The following is a 23,430-nucleotide window of genomic DNA, read 5'->3' as shown; positions in this document are numbered from 1 at the left end:
ACTGAAAAATCACACCAAAATACCTAGTTCCCTTTCAAACAGAATAACTTTTAGGTTGAAAATCTATTCTGCCAGTTTATAAATACCTGTTTTTCTTGTCTTTCTTCAACCTGAAGTTTGTAAACTACCCTTGGAAGTTTCACAATTTAATTTCTTTGAGGTATCTTGCTCTCCCAAGAATGTAGAAGAGAGATAAGGAAATAAAAAATGGTCAGAAAGCTAAATCAACTCCAAGTAAAGCTCCTAGGCACAGTAGAGGAAAAATCCCTCTTAGGAAGTTGATGATGTTGGGCATGTTTGCAATGATGTTGACTCAGGGTTGTAACTGTCCTGAACCTCATTGTTAAACTAAGTAATGTTTTCTGTACCCTGGATGGCACTTCTGGTCACGTAAGTTGTATTCTATGGACCTGCATGAATTTAGAGCTACTAGGCACCATTATGCTAATGAAAATATACTGATAGTAAAGGATTTTCTAAATACACAACTGAGGAACAACAACTCAAATCATGTTTTTTGAAAGTGTTAAAAGTGAATGAGGAAAGTCACTGTATGCAGACAGTACACTCATTTTCAAAATAGGTATGTAATTTCCACCCACTCTCCTGCATTTTTGGGTGGATTCCTATCTGCTCCCCACGCTGCAATGTTTAAACAGTGTCTCTCAGACTGTTCAAATCATATTTTTATACACTAAGTGTACAGTAAGGTGCTGTCTTTTGTTTGAATTTACACCATGCCTCAATATTTCATGTTGAATGGCTAGCCCAGAGGCTGGACAGACATCTAGGAAAATAGTTTTATGATTAAAAAAACAGTTGCAGCTAGTCCTTGGCAAGCTCCTCTGTCATTTTTATTGGCAGAACTTGAAGCTATGTGGGTCTTTGTCCTGTGCCTAGGAAGCTGAGTGGAGCTCTGACTGCCACCTAACTTCAGTTCAGCCCTACTACTTTCATTTCAAGGACCTGCCTGACAGACTTCTGTCTGATAATAAACTCAGTCCAGTGTGATCCCTGTGAGAAACACTGGCTTGGTCACATCAGCGTTTCTCTCTGTCAATCTGTATCCTGGCTTTTGGTATCGTAACATCTCAAATGGAAAACAAATAGGAAATAGTAACTTGGCTAAAGCAAGTGCCCTGATGCCAAAAGCCTCAAATCAAATAAAAAATTCAAAACTGATGTGCCAGCTTACATAGTCTGTGAATAAAGTAAATCTGAATAACTTGCCTATATTTCAAAATTTGGACTGCATCTTCTGCATCTCAGCTGGAAGCCTGCAACTGTTGCAGTAAAAAACAGTGCTCACCCGAGACTTGAACAGAGCATTTCAATAATGCATCACTGTATCAGATGTGCAGAGCTACTGATGCACAGAATAAAAAGATAGTTTTTTTTTATTTATGTTTATGCCTATTCATGTGGGGTAAACTCTGAAGTGTGGTTTTGCGAATTGAGATACTTAAATTCAAAGCTGAAGCCATGTACTCTTATCTTTGATAATTGTTTTGGCAAGTGGACATTCATCAAATTTTGTGTCATTTTAATTGGCTCATTTTACAGTGACATGTTTGCCAATGCCACATAATATAATTTGGGGTAATGTTGTTAAAGAAATAAAATGGGTAAGACCTACTTATGTTATAAAACCAGTAAGCTTGTTCCAACCAGTGTTATAATCATAGGACAAAATTATGCTTTCGGTCTTCAGAGTCTCTTTCCCTGCTGATTTCCCTCAGTGACAGGCATAAAACTTGTTCCTGTGATTTCTCACAGTGACCAACCACTCATGTTGGCTCTTTGGGCGAAACAGAAATCCCACCAGTGTTTGGCATTATATAAAGCTTTATCTTGACTGGAAGACTAACAAGATGACTGAATCTATTCAGAAACAGCATCTCTGAAGTAAAATGCTTGTTTCACCCTATTTCTAAATATACAAAGCAAAGTTGTATATTTAGGCATTTATTTATGTGTCGGTTCTAATTGTAACCTTGGTCTTTCTCTGTAACCATTTCTTTGTTTCCTTTTCTCCACCTAATTTCCAGTTCTTACCTGGATTCCTGTGTGATCTTTTGGTCTATGTCTCCTTTCTTGCCTGGTAGTACTTGTTGACTCTGAGCAGTCTCTAGTTTCCCGTTTGCCTGTCTGCCTGTTTTGAGACTAAAGGATCTTCAGTAGTTTCAAGAGTGTTCCCAATCTAGGACTTAGCATCGAAAAGGATAAATCATTCTTTGCCTAATTGGAGATTGGTAAGAGATTTTCTAACAAACATCCCCTTTATTTTTAATTTGGACTCTCTGTCGATGGCTTTTATTCCTTGCTTGTTCTCTCTTTTTGATCTTTTACTGTGGGCAAATACTTGGGCCTGTGTGCTGTATTCATAAAAGAAGCTTTCTGAAAATTTTGGAGTCAGCTTAAACTCAAACATGATGGTCACAGAGCCTTCACGATAAGAAGGAGAGTATTAGAAGTTGGAGAGAAATAGTTGAGACAATGATAGAAAGGTTCAGAAGTAGATGAAGTCTACAACCTGATAACTTTTGAGGATAGATGAGAATCTTGATGAAAAATGTGAATTCTGTCCACTCTTAGTTAGCTCTTGTAGACAAAGTAAGGGAATCTGTGATTATTTCACAAAATCTCAGCATGCTTTAGCATGTCTTGAATGAAGCATTTTGAATTTTTCTTCAGGAATAGTTTAATTTTGAATAGACTTTGGTTTATATCAGGAGGGAAAACAGCTTTAGAAACTCAAACAAGGAATAGTCTAAACATTTTTTGATTACCTTAAAGATTCAATTGATAGTGAATTATTGAGAAGAATGAACAAGAAAATTTGGCAGACAAACTGAAATATCCATTGTTATACAGCTCTGTCTAGGACGCTGTCCTGCTGACCAATGCAGCTTTGTTCTGGCAAGTAAAAATGGTTTGATTAGTATGTGGAGAGCAGAAGGGAGGCCATTGATAGACTTTAGATAGACATTGATAGACTTAGATAGGTGTAAGCTTTCAGGTAAAAATTGGGCTGTACAACTGTAGCTACATTGGCTCATAAATATTAGCTGGATAAAAAAAAGCTCTAAAACGACTGAAGATTTGAATTTATGATTCTGTTTGGGCTTCTGAATGCTAGATCTTATTTGTCTGTGAGACTTTTTAGGCATTTATTTCCTCTACTTTCTGAGCTTGGGCTTGCTAACATCACAATTTAATGATGTTTTGATCTTCAAAATATACCTCAGACCCATATCCTTTAGTTTTGTAGATGGCAGATGCTTTGAAAGGTGGTATGTTGTTTTCATTATTTCATGTGAGAAATTCAGAGCTCAGACCTCGACATCTGTGTCACACATACATAAAGTCCCTGCTGCAGGCAGAATGATTCTTCTGCCTGGTGGGTCCATAGCTAGTTCCCTGATACAGTGGACCTATTTATAATACAGATTGAGGACAAGGCACAGCAAAGGGTTAAACAGAAACAACACAGTGATGTGATTCCTGGACTGGTGCTATGTAAATGAAAGCAGGTGGCTAGCAATTCAATGCAGTCAATGCAGTGCCAAGGTACTTGAGCACCAGAAAGTGAACACAAAACCCAAAGCCTCTGTTACTGGTTTTAAATGGCCTTCTTTCTTTTTTTTCACCCCCAAAAAAGTGATGTGCCTGGATTTTCACTGTAGATCAGCTAAAAATATATATGGCAGGTAGAAATGAATGCACATGGAAGTGCATGCATGAGTATGGAGCTCTTAACTGAACTTGGAAGACATAAAAATGAATTCTACAAGAGGTAAAAGAAGGGGCAGATGACCCATGCAGAGTGAAAAGTAGCTGTCTTATCTTTCAGGGGTCGGCTTAGGAAAGCCAGGTTGACCTTGACTTGAATCTGGGAAGGGATGTGAACAGCAGTAAAAGATTCTACATTTACTTCAGCAGCAAAAAGGAGACGAGGGCAAATATGGGCCTGCTGCTGAATGATCCAGGGGAACTGGTGATAAAACATGGAATGCCACCTTCCTTCAGGAATCCCTGGCCTGCAAGACCCATGGGGAAGTCTTATCTCTTCTTTCAGGACTGCCTTCTCTTACTGTCCTTGTGAGGCAACATCCAGGATATCTCACACTCAGTCTTTTTCCCTCCCTCTGTTGTAAACAGCAGCCTTCTCCAATCAGTTCTAAATGTCATCAGTGGATGTGTATTACATTTCCCTGCCTTCTAGCAGGAATGGCAAACTAAAAAAGGCCAGTGCAGATAGCAAGAATGTGTTTATTGCACAGGCGCCAGAATGGACACAGAGCGTAGCCAGGCAACAGAAAACAGGACTTTCATTTATCAGACAGGGTGCAAAACAATCTCTAGATGTTCTTCCCTCTGTTTTGAACAAGGGAAAGCAATTTGAAAAAGGAAATGTGCAGAATATGCAAAATTTAACAGAAGGGAAATTTATATAGCAAGAACAAATCAGAAATGGAGATTATATAGGTCGAAAGACAAATTCAGATTCAGGTAACATGATTATGAGCTCTGGCTCATAACCTGCCTAGAACAGAGCAGATTGTAAGTCACTGGAAAAGTGCTTCCAGTGTAAAATAAACAACATATGACAGAAGAGGAGGTAGTGTGTGCTGCTTGAACCTGGATGTTATAATAAAAACAGAACACGTTTTGGGTATAGCCAAGACTTAAGAGAGAATTTTGATTCTTGATTTTATTCTCTTAAGAAAAAGGCTTTTTCCATATTTGGTAGGCATTTAATATTATTGATGTTATTATTTCCTTTGCTATGAAGAATAACTTTACTGATGTTAATTATAAATGATGTTCAACTTTCTTTCATGTTTGCTGAAATTCTTTTTTAAACAGCATTGATATATATAATTTTGATGAAAGTGTATTGTTCATATCAAATAAATTAACCTAAGGTGGATAATAGGTGATGTAACAACTTGGACTTAGAATATGTTATATTGATATCTTGTATTGGTCCAGATCATACCTAGTGTACTGTTTTGTCTTCAGTCCACAGCAGGTGCCTAGAAACAGTCTAAACATGTAGTGATATTTCTTCAGAAAACTTTCTCAGCTGTTTGAAACCTGGGAGATTCCTAAAATAAAGGTATTGTCTTGGATGGCTTTTTAACCATTCAGCTTTTCAGCTGTCATAAGGGATTTGCAAAGTGAAGTAACCATAGGAACAGAACCACAGCCCTCAGTGGCAGAAATTTTAATAATAATTAAACAATTATTTGTATTTGATTTGCTTTTGTAGCACAAAATAGAATCATGTAATGAGAACAGGGAAGATTTAATCAAGAGCTTACTTACTTGAGTGATATTTTCAAGTTGGCTTCACCCTGTGACATTTAATTCACACCCACTTTTTGTATCTTTATTGTCCTTTGTAAGACTTCTGCAGCTCATCATGCAGATGAAGAACTTATGGGGTTTATATCATTAAATGTTCTTTACTATTCAAAGAAGAGTGAATACACTTTGTATTCACTGTTAAAAATCAGTGAAAAATACTCCCTGTGCACATTTCTCATGATTCTATAATGTCTATTATCTCTCTCCTCAGATATCTTTTTTTTTTCCTAGGCTTAGGAATCAGTCCGTTTGTTCCTACCCTGTAGAGAAAACACAAAAAGCTGGAGATCCTTTGTCACCTTTCTGTGCATCTTTCCTAGTTCTACTCTCAAATTTGAAATTGGGGGTCATATCATGAATAAACAAAACAAGGGGCTAAATTGATTTATTCCATGGTACAATAATATTTTCTTGTTCTCCATACATCTCATAATTTACCCTTAAATTCCTTTTTTTTTTTTTTTTCTTTTTGGCTACTGTAACATAAGATCTCATTTTTGAATAGTAATGTTCAGTTCAAAACCCATCACTGAGTATATGAAAGTAAGTAATTTCATTATTTAAGGTTTTTTTTTTTGGTGTGCAACACTACATTTATTAAAATTGCAAATGAAATTTAATGTAGATGACTAGCCATTCAGACTTGTAACAGTTATTTAGAACTCTATCCAGTCAGTTCTCTGCTAACCTGAATAACTTGGTTTATCTAGCAAGTATTGTCACTTCTCTGTCTGTTCTCTTATCTGCATCACCTAAATATATGCTAACACATATGAGTTCTTTCATAGATTTCTGTAGGTCTCAACTGCTGATCTCATCCCCTCTGAAAACTGGCCGTATACATACTCTTATCACTTTTTAACCTCCTTTATTCATGGAAGAGCCTTCCCTCTTAGGCTCTGACCATAGTGTCTTGAAAAGGCTCTTAAAGGGAGAACTTTTCTAAGAGAACTTGTTCAGTGCCTGTTGGAAGTCCAAGCAGAATGTATCATCTTGATATCCTTTATTCATACTCTGTCCATATCAATGTATAGTTTTCTAGGCAGTGTTCTTACAAGGGCTTATTCCATTCCAGCTGCAGGTCTTGGCCTTTGTTGAACTTTATGAAGCTCCTGTCAGCTTATTTCTCCAGTCTGCTGAGGTGCCTGTGAAAAAACAACCCTGCTTTCCAGCATATTGATCTCCCACTTTCTCTGTTTTTCTATAATTTACAAACCTGCTGAGAGCGCAGTCTGTCCCATTGCCTAGATTGTTAATAAAGGCATTAAACACTACTGGTCCAAATACCACTTTTCAACTGACTGATAACTAGTTGCCAGATGGATTTTGTGCTATTGAATGCAACCCTTTAAGCCTGATGATTCAGACAGTTTTTCACTTGTGTTATCATCTATTAAGCCAGTCAGTTTATTGGTAGCTGGAATATAAGGATACTACAGGAGGCAGCAGCAAAGATATTGCTAAAAGAAGGTAAACCAATGTGCACTGCTCTCATCAAAAAAGGCAATCAGGTCGGTAAGGTGGAATTTACCCTTGGCAGATTGACGCCAGCTGTTCCATTGTCATCTTGTCTTCCATGCGTCTGGATGCGGCTTCTAAGATGACTTGGTCTGTAACCTGCCTGGGGACTGAGGTGAGCCTGACAGGCCTGTAGTTCTCCAGGTATTCCTTGGCCTTCTTGAAGACTGGCAGACAAATAGAATTTTTCTAATGTTCAGGAACTTCCCACAGTTACCATGATACCTGATAGAGAACGGTCTTGCAATGCGTTGGCCAACTCCTTCAGTATGCTTAGATGCTTCCCATCTGATCCCATGGACTTGGATACATTCAGTTAATTTTGATGCCCCCTAATTCTGATCTTCCTCTGCATTTAGTAATGTTTCACTTCCATAGACTGCTCATATGCTCAGGGACAAGGCATACCTGTGGGCAGGTCTTACCAGTGAAAACTGTGGCAAAGGCAGCACTGAGTACCTCAGGGTTTTTTTTTTGTGTCACTTCTCATTAGCTCCCTTACCCACTGAGCTGCAACCTTGAGTTCTTAAAGATTTCTTTCTGATACTATTCACTTTCCATCTTGTTGTCAGCTCTGGCTGAGCTTTGTCTTTTCCAGCTCCATTCCTGCATATTCAGGTAACATCTCTAGATTTTTTTATGGAAAGCTCATACCTTTTTCCACCTTCTGTATATTTCTTTTTTGTGTTTCATCTCCGTCAGGAGTTCCTTGTTAATTTTTGCTAGCCTTCTGCCGTGTCTGCTCAAATAGCTGAATGTTGTAGTGGACCATTCTTATGATGAAAGAAGTTGTTGCTGAGGATCAACCGTCCTGTGGCCCTGTACCTTTCAGGGTAGACATAGTATCATGTCAGGAAGACCCTGAACAAGATGATACATGATAATCTGAAGTCCATGACTGCAGTTCTATTTGTTTTACTTTTCTCAAAATTATCAACCCCAGTGATCATTGCAGTCAGGGCAGACCTCACCTTTCACACTCCTTTTCATAATAATAGGTCCAGAAGATCATCTTCCCTGGTTGGGTTGACACTCACCTTTTTCAAGGAACTTACATCAGTGTGTTTCAGAAATCTTGTGGACTGCTCGAATCCAGCAGTCAGGGTGTTGAATTCGCATACCACAGCTTGCATCTTTGTTCACTATCTTTATTACTTATTATGTAGGTTTTAATAATTTGCTTGGTACAGACATCAGCACTGCCAATTTCATGGGTCTTCCTGGAGCCCATTTTAGAAACAGGTACTACATTTGCTATCTTCCAGCCTTTAGGTACCAAAGCACTTATAATCTAAAGGTCCTACACTTGATTAATCATTCAGACTTTCATCTCCGAGTTCCTTTAATATTCTTGCATAAATAACCATCTTCAAAATCCATTTCTTTTCATTTTATCTGTATTCTGTAATCTCTTGTAACAGCACTGTGGTTTGAGACAGAGTTTCTGATGAGCAGCTGTGGCCATTCTGGGGTAAGAACTTCCTTCAGCTTTTCCACAATGAACTTGGGAGGGGGGGAAATGTATTTTTTCTGATGTGGCTTTATCTTCTTAAGCACTTCTTTGATCATTTACTGCTTCTGTGAACCGTCAAGCTTCCTGCTTTTAATGTGTTTGAAGAAGGATTTATTAGTAACATTTACGGCTTTAGCAAATTGTTCAAGTTCTTTTTGGTCTACATTGCCAGGTTTTTAGATTCAACCTGTCAAAGTTTTGCTCTATTGTTTTCTCCATTTTGATACTGCCTTAGTTTTCTAAAAGATGCTGTCTTCCATTTATTAACTGCTTCTGCCCTTCTGTTAATCTGTACAGTGTTGACTTTTGCCCATTCCCTCATGTGTGGGGGTTTTGTTTTTTTCTTTTTAGTAGGTAGTGTTCATTTGTCCCATGTCTCCAACTATGTGTCCTGAATGTTACCTACAAAACTTTAACTCTCACCTGCCTCAGCTCCTTTTTATCAACCTTCTTCAAAGCAGAATATGCTGCAGTTGATTTGGGTATTGAGTTGTTCCAGCAAGATGCTGAATCTAAGTAAATTGTGGTTGCTATTACAGTGCTATTGGTACTCAGGACAAAGTCAAAAGTTGCTGCTTCATTCTTGGGCTTCATGTTGAGTTACTTCATGAAAACCTTGGCTCGTGTCTAAAAATTTACTCTTGTTGCCAACCTTCAGTAAGTCATATCCAGCCTTTCTGAGGGTAGCTGAAGCCTGCCATTGCTGCTGCACTTTCTGACCAGCTAGCATACCTAAGAATATGCGTTTGGGAAACTGCCTGTTGCACTGGAGAAGATGCTTATCTACATACTCCAGACTCTTCCTAGCTGTCCACTGAAGAGAAGTTTCCCTTTTTCCATTTCTATCCTTATTTTGTTTTCATGAGTAACTTTGAAAATGATGTATGGCATGAGCTATGGATCCCACCAAACTCATCTCAGCTTCTTTGTGCAGCACCCAATGATCCAGTCTTCACTGTATCTTACTTCCTTTTTGTTGGCTTCTCTGCTCCCATACATTAGCATAGGGAGAGAGAATCTAATGTTGGATCATTTGCCTCTCCTTCTGCTCAGTCACCCGCTACTGCATTCATCGGGACTACTCTCTTGGGCATAGGACTGGCCTGGAGTGCCCCTGAAGATCATCTCAACAGACACCTATATCTCCTTATCTAATTCTTCAACATTTCAGTGCTTTCAGTGTCCCTTTGTGGGTGTTTGCAGTGAACTTTTCTCCACTCTCACTCCAGTTGAGGATTCTGCCCAACTACAGTATGTAATTGTCTCAAAAAGGCCGAAAGATGCTTGCCCTATCTGCTCACTGGAGCACATAATCACATATGATAATGAGATACCCTGCCCTTTCAGAGATTCAGCATATTTACTCCGTGTGACTGCTAGTAATATTAAGTAGTGCCCTCTCTTCATCCAGTCCTGCTTCCATTTGCAGTGTTTAGGTTGAGGAACATGCATGAAACACGTCACGTGGGAAGCAAAATTAAAATTGTGTTGACTTGTTAAGATACAAAAGAAATTCCCTCTTCTCCCTGTGCAGCACGATACATCTGCCTCTTGTGCACAGAGAGTAGACAACCCATTGAAATTTTTGGCTTGTTCTGTTGTTTTAATGTATACAAGTGCATGTTTCACTTTGGAACTGAATCTGAACAGATTGGCATTTTCAGAGAGCCTACCTCCTAAAATAGACAAAACTTTGATAAGAGATGTTATTGTGGTGGGGACAGTGGGAGGGATTGGAAAGCATGCATTTTAAGTATGTTCAGACTGTTACCACGCCAGAATTGTTATCTGTGCTCTGCTTGCATCACATCTGTGTTATCCCCCCACCAGGATTCTTGAGATACCAATCTCTCTTCATTAAAACAAGAACAACAGCTAAGTGATTGAGATTCCTGCTTGACTTACCGCATTTGGAAAGCTAACATTCTTTCAACACTAAGACGTGACAAGCTACATCTATACTAGAAAAATAAAGTATATTAGAAAATAACTTGCAGCTCATACAACATCAAACATGAGTTTGTATGTAAATTAGATTGAGATTAAAAACATCTGTTGCATGTGCATTACTTTATCCATTTATTGCAAACTGGTATTTACTGCACACTTGGAAGTTGCTTTTGTGAGCATTATGAGGCATTTGATGGGTTACTGGTCTGATTAGTTAAAATGTCCTAGTTTATTTTGCACATTTAATGAGTTAATTCTGCCACAGAGGAGTTCATGGGTGTGTTTGGAAGGAAGGAATTCGATTGATGAGTACAAAAATAATTCGTAATTAATCCAGTGCAGCAGTTTGGCAGTGGATTTTGGACAGTGGAGTAAGACAAGAAGATGAAAACTAGCAGACACTAAAGTCTTATGCCTTCCTATGTTTTTGCTTGCTGGTATGATAGCTTTTATATTACTTCTATTTTAAGTGCTTTTATATTTTCTTAATACAGCTGTATTTCAGGTGTTCTGCTTTAGCAGTTCCAACTCAGAGCAGTCTGTACCATCATATACCCATCTCATTTTGGGGTACTTTTTTTTAGCTTGTATGCTTTACTCATGTTTTAATATTGCTATTATTGGTTTCTGTTCATACTAGTGCTAGCAGCAGCAGTTTATCTTTTAGGTAATGTATGATGTTCTTACCAAGGCCATGTTTTATTTTTTTTTGGTGCAACAGAATTTGTTTTGAATAATTGAGGTCTTTTGCCTGGGGACATCAGCCCAGAAAAATGAGGTGAAAAATGTATACACAAGCTCGCGTGCATTCATAATCTTAATTCTGTTCTGAAGTTTTGCTAACCTAATAACTTTGTAACATCAGAAGTGTTTTGAGGTCAAGCTCAGAATAGAACTTCTCAAAAAGCTGCCTATTCACCCCAATCATTTTGTGATTGTATGTCTGGAAAAAGAGGCAGAAAAGAGTTTTACAAATAGAACATTAGAAAAAATATCTATTTCCCTCTACTCTCATTCTTACAAATAACTTCTTTTGCTCATAGTTTCCTCTCTAGCAGAGAAAAAAATCATTCTAAATGGTGAAGGTTTCAGAAAGTTTTGAAGTATCAAAGAGTTAGATTATTTTACTGAAGTTCTGGTTAGCCCTGTTGATTAGTCATAAATATATGATGTGTGGTAATGGATCTTCATAATTTTCAGTGTAATCCAGGCTGTAGTGTAAAAGTGGGAATAGGCATATATGTTTGAAAGAGTAATTAGAAAAAAAGAAGGTATGAAGGTATTCATCAGAAACAATACTTTTTAAGAGCTAAAGTAACTGTAATAAGAATTAATTTTCTTTCTTAACCTGATTTCTGGCAAACAGCATCATGCATGAAGACACTCACACTGGATTTTAGGTGATTTGAAGAGGGCAGCATGCAAACTATTACCAAAAAAAGTTCAGAGTCAAAGCAGAAAAATGGAAAAACTATTAATAAATTAATAATAAAATTGTATAATTTTATATATACATGCATATATATAGATACTATATATATAGTATTCACACCCATGTAATAATTCTATAATTCCGATGCAATGATATGATATTCAAGTTTTCAGGGTGTTTTTTTTTTTTTTTGTTCTGTTTCTCAGTAGAGTAGCTGGTCCTTGCTTGCATGCAGCTCACACTGAAATCTATCTGCCACATTTCACTGTAGTATAGATTTTGTGGGATTAACTGGAATTGCTTTCTCACAGAGCTGCAACTTTCAAAATAATTCTAGGTTTAAAAAAAAAGGTCTCTATCTGTGAGTGTTGTTTGGAGAATGAAAAAGTGTGAGGAGGGAGTGACAGAGAGGACCTGTTAGGGGCTGACCTCAGGCCCCCATTCCCCTGCACTGCAGGAGGGGAGGAAGTTAGAGGAGTCCGGTGTGAAGGGATGAAGTTGATCCTGTGAAAAGGGGGTGTTGGTGGGAAGTGTTTTAGATTTGTCTTTGTTTCTCATCATCCTACTGTATTTTTAATTTGCAATAAAATGAATTTATGAGAAAGCAGCTGGGTGGGCATCTGGGAGCCACCCAAGCTGCTTACATCCTAGTATCATTTTTAAACATACACACACTCTTCTTTCTGTCTCTCCTCCCTCTGCTTTCTCCAGTAACTCACAGATTAGAATTAATATTAAAAATATCTGAGTTCAAATGACCATGACTAGCACAGAATACTGATAGCCTGAATGAACATTGCCAGAAATTATCTAGTTCTTTTTCTCAGAATGTGTCTAGGGAAGAATGCATTGTTTTAATCCACTTGAAAACATTATATGAGCATTGTCCTTGGAAAGATCTGACAGTGAGACAGAACCTATCTTATGTTACTGATGTGAAGTTTCAATTCTGCTCAAGGAATTGGTTATGTAGGTTCTCAGTCACAATTAACATGAAGCCAAAAGGATTTCTCTAGCTGGGTTTTAAAAATAAGGACCTCTCAGTTTCCTTTGCCACACAGAACAAGCACGATTCACTGACATGTACTTGCTCCCTTTTTGTAGGACAGTTTGCGTATTGTAAAGCTAAAGTATGGGTATTCATCTCTTTCCTTTTCCTTAGATGCAGACCCTACTACGTCAGGTAACTTTAGGTAGAGCCTTATTCTCTCTGTGAAGATCATGGCAGTACAAATCTCTTTGTGCTGGGAAACTGCTGAAAATTCAGAGCTGAAGTGTACTTCAAGAAAAGTTGTTATAGGAAAGTTTTGTTTGATTCTATGAGAGTTTAGGCCTCAAATATCTTCCCTGAGGAGGAAATAACCTTGCTTGCATTGCAGATTCACTTTAAATGTGTAAGTTCCCTGCTCTTCTTTAAATCTGTGTGTTCTGTAATTTTTTCCCCAATTCTTTTAGGTATGTAGTCATTCTGTTTTCAGAGTGAAAGAAACTTTTCTATAGATGCAACCTTTACCATGAGTCTTGGGCCCTCTGTGAGTTTTTACGTGCTCGTTGAATTAGGGCAAAAGAACCAGGTAATTTCAGTAGGTGTTTTCTATTGGAAAATATCTTTACTACAAGGAAAGGTCACGGAATCTTCAAGGAGACTGTCAGACTATTCAGAATGTCACTATTTAAAGCTCGCAATGTATTTCAAACTTATTTCTTGAACTGTGTGAATACCTAGAGCTGAAGTGTGTATCACACACCAATATTGTGGAAAAATGCTAAGCAAATGTTAGTGCCATTGAATTGTTTTAAAATAAAACATATTCCTCCCTGCACTTTAAGGCAAATACAAATCCAGTGGTGTTTTTTCCTATGAAGTTCTTTTTTCTTCCTTTTTTTTTTCTTTTTTTTTATTGTGGTAGAGATTATCCTTTATTTTCCCCCTCAAGAATACTGTGACATCTTTATTTTGACGTACATTACACTTAAAATAGAAAATTATTTTTGAGGTTGTGGAGCTGACTTTGCAGCTTTGTAGAGGTGCAGTGAGAATTGCCTGATTAATGTTTCAAACCCATTTCACTATTCACAAGACAGTAAAAGCAATGAATGAATGGACTTGCATCTAATTCTAAAATTCTTCAGTACTCCAGGCATAAGCTAAGGGGGTTTCCTGTTATAGGCTACTGTGCAGGAGCTGTTCCTTTTCTATAGTGGATATTGAGAATGTTTACAATTTTTAACCTTTCTTCTGTTCTTAGACAAAACTCCCTTTGATTTTGGAGTGTTTTTTCTATAGTAAAAGCTCTGGGATTTGGAACACTGCCTTCAAAGGACTCTCTTTAGCAGAAAAAGCACAGGAGATTTTTAAAGAAACTATTCCTAGTAATAAAAAAAGCTTTTGTTGCTTTCTATTTATAATGATAACTTAGTATCCATATAAACCACTGTTAAAAAGGTAAGAGCTATAACATACTCATCAGAGGACAAGTTGTTAATAAGGTATAATTTGATGGGGGAAAAGCTGATGTCTGCAAAAAGAAGTAAGAACCTTGTGGCTGCATAAAAGTGCGTTATTAACAGTTGCACTGGGCATCCTGTTGAATGAGTTTTATTTATCATGCTTTTATAGTTACCTCCACTGAGCTTTCAGCTTCTGGAAGAAAAATGCCAAAGTACAATATTGTTCTTCCAATGTAGCAATCAAAAGGTTTCTAAACCAAAAAAAATGGAAAAGAGGCTCAGGAGGAGGAGGACATTACACAGCTGGCTCAGAAATAAATTTCTCCAATTTGGCTACTTGTGTGAGGTTGTTACTAAAATTTCTGAGTGTCACTGAAATTTAGGAGATACTTCTTCAACACTCAAAGGCTTTGAGTCTAAAGGTTGAGTAGAGCTTTCTACAACTGTTCTGTGTCTTCTGACATATGAGGTCAGCAGGGAGGAAATAGGAGGTAAAAGTTGGAGACAAATTGTTGAAGATATGACAGTGACGATGGTTTCAGTAGCTGTCTGCTTTTCCAAGATTCCTTATTGATGTGGAATGAGTTAAGCACCTTTCTGTATAACAGGGGTATGTTTTCTCTGTAAGCAGCTGTTCTATTGTCTCTACAAAAACGGCCAATTATGACTCATTTGGATCTGAATGTTTGTCTTCTAGAAATCTGATAGAAATGACACAATCATTTCACATAGCTAATACGAGGTTGCCAGATGTCATAGACCTCCACTAATGAATAACACGAATCATGTTTCACACATAACCTGGAGGTGGAAAGCTCCATGCGTTGCTGATGTTACTCCAGACTGTTCACTTCTGTCAAAAAAAAAAAAAAAGAGAAAAAATGAACTAACATTAAAGCTTTATCTTCATGATGAAATTGCACTTAAAGTTGTGTTATAAGGCCTCTTTGTTCCCACTGCTCCTTCCATTGCAATTGGACTATGAGATGTTCACATGAAGACTTTTTCGTATTCTGAGCAGAAACACTCCTTAGTCCTGTTTGTCTTTCTCAGCCTAGATTTCTGTATAATTTAACAATGCAGCTGCAATCCAGTCATTTTCCTAGTAGCCATAGGTTCAAGCTTTCCTGTTTTAATAAGTGTCTTTTGCCCTTTGTGTTAATGGAATATTTCTGAGTCTGCTCTTCTTTTGCCTGTCTCTGTAGCTCAAATACTATCTGTGTGCCGATGGCACTAGTTTACGCGCCTCTTTTTATTCTTCTCCATACTCTCGCTATTTTGTGTCTCAGATTATCTTAGTGTTTGTCAAATTAAATTCCCTGAGTGATCTATGAGTTTGTGCTGTCATCAACCCTCTTGACAACTTTATGGAAATTTGGTGATGTTTTTCGTATTGTGTTCCATTTTGCCCTGGCCACTTTCTGAATGTCTTATATATCTCCTCAAGTGGAAAAAAGAAAACTTAATTTTTATTTTCCAAAATCACCTTGTTGGTCAACTAATTTTAGTAGAAGAATGTAGAAAATATCATGTTTGTGAATCTTTGCTGTGGAACCATTTCTGTCTTCACTGGCTTTTCACTGGACAAGCTGCATAAATTGGTGGTTCTTACACTTCCTCTGTTAGCATTCTACTTTCTTTCTGCTTTCATATGTCTAAAATCTTTAATGGAAAAACATATACCTGTTAAAATTCCTCCAATAGTTTTTGTCTCTTTGCTGTCTTGTAAGATGTTATTTTAAATTAATTAAAAAAAAAATATTATTGAAAGGTCACTAGTGTTTTCTCTAAAACAGAATCAACCCTGCAATCACTAAAGCTTGATGGCAAAACTATTTGAATAAATAAGTAAAAAAGACATAAGAATGTTTCCTTTTTTTGAAACATCATTTTTTCAGTATGACTTAAAAGGTGCTATAAATTTCATCCTCCACCATATCTCTCAGCTTCATCTAGTTTTGTGAGGTCATACCTGGAAGCTATAATACAGCTGCCTTTCATATCCCAGAGGCAAGATATAGTATGTTGGCTGTAACTCTCAGAAATTGTTTCAGGAAAGTTTTTGATTTACTCAAAGTCTTCTGAAGTGTCGTACCTTCCTTGACTCTCTGTGGCTGAAAGGTAAGGAGGGCTGATTGCTGTGCCCCATGGCATCATGGCTGTCTTGAATAGCAAGTTAGCATGGAGCAAGATGGCCCACATTCTAGTGCCTCCGACTTGTTTGCATTGCGTATTTCTTAGCAGCAATGAGTAGATCTACAGAAAAATAAACTCCATGCCTATGCTCAAGGTTCAAACCAACCATTTTGTAGCACTCTGGTGTGAGGGTATTCTTTTTTTCACTTACTTTATAATTTAAACTATGGGGTTGAGGAGTATGAAGTTACATTGAACTACCTTTCCCTTCCTTGAAATAGAGAATCTTGACATTTCTCATCTGCACCTAAAAGTTTAAATCCATGTCTGTAAAAAAAAAAATAAAATGTTGTTTTCAAAAGGTCTTGGAGACTACCAAGATCAATCTTATTTGCCAAAAAGCAGCAAACACTTTAAAACTCAATGTGCTAACGCAGATGTTAAATCTTAAAGGATTCACATATAGTTTATTCAATACATTAAGTTTACTATATGTAGTATAATTTCAGAATGTGCATTAAAAATATGTTATGAGCTCTTATTCCTACCTGCTGTGTGGCTGCCAAATTTGGTAATGTAAGAACATTTTGTTGTTTTACCCCTTCAGCAGAATTCTGCATTTGATTTTTAAATGTCTATAAAAACCTGTAAAAGCCTCAGAACACTGGATTAGAACATTTAAAACTTGAAAGTCACAGTGCAACAGTTTTGGTTTTTGTTTTTCAATAACTCTCTGGGTGCAGGAGTAAAAACCCTTTTTCTGAACTTCCTTCTGAGAAGCTGCTAACTTCCGTCTTTGCTAAATATAAACCAAATGGATGTTTTGTGATATTTAGGAATCTTTGCAGAAGGCAAAGGAGGAAATGCACAGGTAGATGGGTAAGTGGCAACTGTGAAAGTTCAGTCTTGGGCAGAGTCCTGTGTCATTAAAGTCAGTGAAGTAGCCCAACACTGAGGGTTTGTGAAAGTCTTAGTAACTCTAAATTCTTCTTCAATATGCTTAACCTGGTATTTTATTTGTATCATATTAATTCTGTCAGTTTTCAACAACTCAATGTTTGCATAGCCAATAAAATAAACTAATTAAAACTTCGGTTCCTTCATGAATTGGCAGGGTATCTACTTCTCACTTTTTTATATACTTCAGGCCAATATATTTGAAATAAAATTAAGTTGACATCAGCTCCTTGAAGCCATATAAAGCTTCATGTGTTATTTGGTTTAAGTATGAAATTATATATCTATCAGGGGATCTCAGTTCTTACTGAATTCCAAACCCTGGAAAATTTGGGCATTATTTGATGTTTAATGTCTTTCACACTGCTTACTTTATAAGAAACTGTAATTTTCTAACTGTAGATGAACAGTAAAAGCTGGTTCTGAGCAAATGAAAACACACATAATGTCATTCCCAGGAGAACTGGCTGTTACATGTGGTAATCGGTGGCAAAATACTGGAGTGACTGTAGCCAATCAGTAAAGCTGTCCATACGGTGTTGGAAATCTTCTACAAGCTGCTGGTTTATCTCTCCGTATGAAAGCCTAACCAGGATACCCTTAGTCCCCAGAAACCAGCTTTTCCTTTTTGCTGAGCCAAAAGGGAAAGCTGTATTAAAAGGAAGTCCCTTTTTAATATTTTACTTTAGATTTTACTCCAGTTTTTCCCCGCAAAGGATGATCCCTCTCCAAAGCTGACTGTTTGCAAGATGGGCAGCTCAAGCAATAATGGCTGCAAGGCCGTGATTCTGTAAAAAACAAGGAAGATGGTTCCTGTGAAGTATGGAGAGATAAATCTTTCTTAAGTGACTTTACATATTTCCCAGAAGCAAGGATGTCATTATACCAAAGCATGCCTTGAAATTTCTGTTAACCATCAAAACCACCACTAGCCCTGTGGCTACTAATTTGTTGCTAATGTCTTGCCCGTATACTACGTGGCTACATTTTTTCTTTACATTTTGGATCCTGACACCTTCTTTATGGCCTCTTTAAACTCAGTTTTTGGACTTCAGCATACATGCTCATTGAGAGCTAATTAGCCAAGCTGCAAGACTCCCTTGCTAAACAAGTCACAACATTTTGAAGCCATTCCATTGCTGGACTGATGTGAACAATAAAGTGGTATTACTCATGTGTGTTGACATGTATTATTATGGTTTTTGCCATTATACCCCAACTCCCCTGAGTATTGTTTAAATACATGATATAATAGATGAAAGCAGATAATTAAAAAAGAAAAAAAGGAAATATCATGTAGTTGTTAATTTCTGCATTGTGTAATTAAACCATCTTCTTTAATGTTATTTTTTGCCAGTATCTAATTAGTGGAGCCATCTGCCTAAGAAATGCTGGACCATCTGTCTGGAATACTGTTGTGTTCATTTTTTGGTTCTTAACTAATTAACTTCTTTCTGTATGAAATGTAATAGTACATTCTGTTTCTACAATTTAAAGAAGTTCATATTTAAAAATACATTGGAATGTATACCTGTCTACATGTATATGTTATGAGTATCTGTGTAGCTATAGGAAGGAGCATAGTTCTTTCAGTAGATTTGATTGCACTTACAGTTTCCACTGTAGTTACAGTTTCCCCTGTAAGTGAAAGCCACTCATTTTTTTTGTTGACTGTAAGTATAACTAATATATATCTCACTGAATACGTTGTAATTGCCCAGTCATTCCTTGACTGTGTTTAAACTTCTTGTCTGCATTTACTGGTTAAATTTATAATTATAGAAGGGAGCTACATTAAAGTTAACTACTTAGAGTTTTGATTTCTTTGCCTTTTTGCATTTTGGAATTTTTTATGAAGATCATAGAATAATTTAGGCTGGAAGTGACCTCCAGATGTGTTGCCTTAAGACTTGCTTTGCTGCTGCACATTGGGCATGAAGAGAACCCTTTGACACTTATTTCTTCAGTGGGAGGGTCATGTGAACATTATTCATTGCTTCTACACTTCCCTTGATTCTCTTTTAGTGTTCTTTTAAGGTATTTGGATAAATCACATCGCATTGGAGATTTTCTTTTGTTTTCTGTTGGAGCTTATTTCTTTGCATTGATGAGGTTTGCCTGCTAAAGACACAGTCATTTAAATTTTAAGCAAGATTGCTGTTGTTCATCCAGAGAAACTAATGAAATATATTTGTTTTTCAAAAAAATATGACAAATTTTAATACTGTAATTTTTAACTTAACAGATGGGTGTTGAATACATATTTTTCTTTAGTTTGAAGAGAATACTTTCGTTATATACCTTCAGTTGGAATTTGTTGGAATTTGTTTCTTCTTTGGTTGGAATTTCTCTCCTTCCACTGTCCCTTGAAAATCCCAGGAGAGATTTTATCTGAAGTTTTTGAGGCTCTTTATAAACATCAATGATGTAACTTTTAAAACACGGATACAGTTATTCACAATTGAGCTTTTACAACCAGATGCCTGCCATCAGTTTGAAAGTTGATAGAGTTAACCGGGCAACCAAAGCCGTGTTTTTACTCAGTCTGATTTTACATCAAATCTATACGGAGCTTTGCAATCTGTGTATTTTTTTTTTTAATTGAAGAAAGCAGTATGTGTTCAAAAGTGAACTGTGACTGCCATTGGAGTACACTGCGTCGAGTTCAAGTTGTACCTGTCAAGTTCAGTCTTTAGAGTTGTCCACACTGACTTTCACAGGGTAAAAGTCTCACTACATACATTTCACACTGCTTTGCTGGTGACTGTTACATAATTATTTCGGTCTGTTGGAATGGAGTTATGCTCAAGACAGGGAAATTAGAAACAAACTAAGCCAAGGCATTAAATTTGTAGAGGTGCTTGAAAGACCATATTGATAGCAGGATTTGTAAAAGTCATGCTGCTGTAAGTAGCGTCAGGTTGCTGTCAGAAATAGACTGATGTGCTACTTTAAACCCTACTCCTTCACCTGTGTAGCTGCATTCTTTGTGGAGATGCATAGAAGTAGCTGATGTACTGCTACCCATCCTTACTTTCTCTAGCACAAACATTCAAATCTCTGTTTCCTTTTTCCTCAGAGTGAACAAACTTGAGTGCCTATAATTTGGTTTGATAAATTTTGTCACCAGTTTAAGTAGAATTATAATATTAATTAAAAGCAGTACACAGAATGCTGAAGGTTATATTTTGCCATGTGAAAAATGAAGCTGCTTCTTAAGAAACGTTGTAAAGAAAAAATCCTAAGAGGATAAAATTTAGCTGTGTAGGCTTTCATGGCGAATCAAATATTTGACATGGTGTGCATTTCATATTTGCACCACACATCTGAATGTCATGGAATTATCAGCAAACAGGATCAAGCAGGAGAATATGTCAGTTTAATGGAAGCAGTGCATAACAGTAACATCTCTGAGTAAACATGGTTTTGCACTTGCTTTCTTAAATAACACATTCTGTATGTGTCTGGTCTTTCAGAATTTAAAGTCTTCATTTTCTACTGACAAAAAACCACGTTGTTATTTTCTATTGGGCCTTTTTTTTTTTTTCTTTATGTGCTGAAGATTCAGGACACATTTTTTTCCACATTGAAATGACATTTAACTTGAGGAGGTTTATACCTGTCTTCCCCCTGTATATTGCCACTAGTCTGTGTTAAATATCTGAATTTCCATTTTGTGAGGGGCTCTCCCAAATTTCCTGAAAGACAGAAAAAAATATTAGCTATATATAGCAACGGTTTTCTATAATGGTTCTTTTCATTTAATCAGCAATAGGACATATGTATGCATTACTGGGAGACTTAGGAACCAAAGTACAAGTCTGAAGCACTCAGCTGTCTTCAGATGCTGTTGTAACATACCTCATTTGCAGCCTGCTCTGTTACTGTCTCCTCCAGCAGTGGAACCCGGGGCTATGGGACGATAAGTACACTTGACTTCAAAGGTGGCACTTAGTTTTGTCACCAGTGTGTCAGCACTTATTTCTTGCATGTCCAGACAGTATTACTCCTTTGGCATATGTTGTCATGAACAGGGGAGAGTTTGCCATTTGGTTAGCTTGCAAGCATATGCGTTTATATATAGTTACAGTAGTTTATTCTGTTTTGTTTCTTCTATGTGCTGTTAACTATGGTGTCTGTAAATATTACATAATGTTTTAATATACCGTATCTTTATTTAAATCTATGCATTTCATGAATGTCAAAGAAAGAGAAGAAAGTTTATTTTCAGTTATGCTAATAATGGTATTAGTGGTTTTCTGATGTAGTGGTAAAATTATTAATATTTAAGATTTGAGAGCTCTAGCCAAGACATTTATCCTAACTGAAAGAATATTCACCTAAAAGCTTGCAGTCTGTAATTGCTTCCAAATCACCACTTCTGAGCGAAGGTAATATTGGGTGTGCCACTCCTGTATTGTGTGTGCCATATCTCTGTATTGTCAAATTATTTACTTTTTGGTTCCTTCTTAGAAGTGTGGCAGTTGGCCAGCTCCTTAAGGAGTCCATCACTACAGGGGGTGGATACCTGACTTTGCTAACACTGAAATTACTGTTTTTCTTCACCTCTTTCTGTTTTGTGTACCAGTATATAGGCTGAGTCTCTATGATTATTTGATGGAGAAAAAGGAACAAAAGGAAGATGCTGTTGCAATGTTCTCTGTGATCAGGCTAATAAAGCCTCTGCCTGACTTGTCCTAAATTTTACTTGTGCTAGTAGGCGCTTGGAGTCCCCACATTTTCCAAGCATGACCTGTTTGCAAAGATGTGTTGTATGCTTTTCTCAGAACTTGAAGAATTGTCACTTTTGGCTTCTGAGTTTCCTACCTCCAAAGTTTGTTAATTCTCTTCCAAAACTGTCAGGGCCTGAGAAATGTACTTAATTTGCTTGGTTTGTGATACTTTGCAATTTTTGCATTTCACGTCCTCCTTCAAATTACTCTTTCGCTATGGACTTAGAGCCAATTGAAAGCTGTCACTGAAAATTGATTAATTGATAAACATTTTATCTTTAATCCAATATTTCTGTCTTCTTTCTTCTTTGTGTTTGGCGTAGTCTTCTCAGTTTTGATAAGGACTTCCCTTCAAACGTTCCTATTGAACACCTGTATCCCACTAAGTCTTTCTACTCTGACCTCCTACTGGTAACTAATTCTGGCATTTCTTCAGGCGTCTGAATTTTTTTGGTGTTGTTTAGAAATAATATATTCAGTTCTAGCTAGGTACTTGTATCTAGCACAGTATAGCATATAGCTTCTGTGTGTCCTAAGGGATTGGTTAGGAATTTACACTGGTTACCCAAAAGCAGTCTTTTGTACTGTGATCTCCATTACTTTTTGCACTGCAGAGTTAGAAGAGTTAAGTCATTGGCTTTTTGTCTGACACAGTGCTGCTTTTTCATCTAACTCTGTATGAGATTTCTTTCATGCTGCTAGATACAGTTTGTTGTAAACACTTAAGGTCATTCACAAATGGATTCTTCCAGAAGTTTTTGATATATTCCCCAGTATGCTGTTCATCTGTAAAAGCAAATGCTGTAAATAGGCAGGTTTGGGGTGGAAGAAGAGAAATAATGGCATTAGTTTTCATAATTCAGTTTTTCCTGAAGTGAAAAAGTCAAGGAATACTGCATAGTATACTGTGAAGGCATTTCCTCCCCTATTTTAAGTAGGCTTTCACCCTATTATTTTTATTAATTATAGAGTCTGCTTCCTACAAATATAGTCTCCATTAAAAGATGGGTACAAAACATTACCTATATTAAATCTGAATGAATGGTCTTTCATTATTTCCTGATAAATAAAAATGAAAAAGCTGTGGTTTTAATAAATAAATAGCATTGATTAGTTTAGAAATGTCAGTTCTTCCCGATAAAACATGAAGTGCTTTGTGGCATTTTTATCTAAAGAACATATGGATGTACACTGTCAAGGTGAAAGAATACAGATTAATTTAAACTGCACTCTGACTACACTGCTTATACAGGCATTCAAATATGCACATGTGTTAGCACATAAACACCAAGCATGACCTGCTCCACTGAACAATAAAGTTTGTAAGTCATAGCTAGTGAATGTTAAATATGGAAATAATTGGAATT

The 23,430-nt window shown here is 36.9% G+C and overlaps 1 protein-coding gene across 7 annotated transcripts in view; it reads left to right on the top strand.

Annotated features, from left to right (window-relative positions):
• SEMA5A (semaphorin 5A) overlaps nucleotides 1-23,430 on the top strand; it is an 831,366-nt gene that overhangs the window by 151,922 nt on the left and 656,014 nt on the right. The gene's annotated exons all lie outside the window — the stretch shown is intronic.

This window comes from Pezoporus flaviventris, unplaced genomic scaffold (genome assembly GCF_033815535.1).
Source record: "Pezoporus flaviventris isolate CSIRO_AGI_PZ_B2104156 unplaced genomic scaffold, CSIRO_AGI_Pfla_v1 ptg000007l, whole genome shotgun sequence".
Lineage (NCBI taxonomy): Eukaryota > Metazoa > Chordata > Aves > Psittaciformes > Psittacidae > Pezoporus > Pezoporus flaviventris.
Note: the sequence above shows the minus strand (reverse complement) of the source record. Positions and strands in the feature narration are given on the sequence as shown.